The following is a 494-nucleotide window of genomic DNA, read 5'->3' as shown; positions in this document are numbered from 1 at the left end:
CGAGGCATTGCTGCACTTCCGTGGTTCCTCGCTCCGGTCTCATCGGTTTTCCGAATATTTCCCTTCCTTCACGATTGTCAACGAAAAAAATCGATCATTTCATCCCGGAATCGGAGTTGAGCAGAGATTTGGACCTGAGGGCACATTCTGATATTTTGCGACGCTCATTCCTTAGCTTTCCCCGGCTAAACGTTTAACGAAACAACTGATCGCAGGAACTTGAGCCAATATTAGACTCACCCAGAGCCACTGGTCGTTGCTGATGTTCAGTAAGAGTGGGCTCGGGGGACTGGCCAGAGCGGCTTCATCGGCTAATTAAGGACATAACGGCAGGAAAATATCCGGGCATTCCAGAGGGTATAATACACCCCTGAGAATTCATGTCTGACTAGGGAGAAATAAAGAGGTCTGGATCGCGGAATTTCCTAAGAAAGTCTTGTCATTCAAGGAGGTGATAGATAGGTTGTGGCCATCGAATATCCCGTGATCGAAGC

The sequence above is a fragment of the Galendromus occidentalis genome, unplaced genomic scaffold (genome assembly GCF_000255335.2).
Source record: "Galendromus occidentalis unplaced genomic scaffold, Mocc_1.1 scf7180000077539, whole genome shotgun sequence".
NCBI lineage: Eukaryota > Metazoa > Arthropoda > Arachnida > Mesostigmata > Phytoseiidae > Galendromus > Galendromus occidentalis.
Note: the sequence above shows the minus strand (reverse complement) of the source record.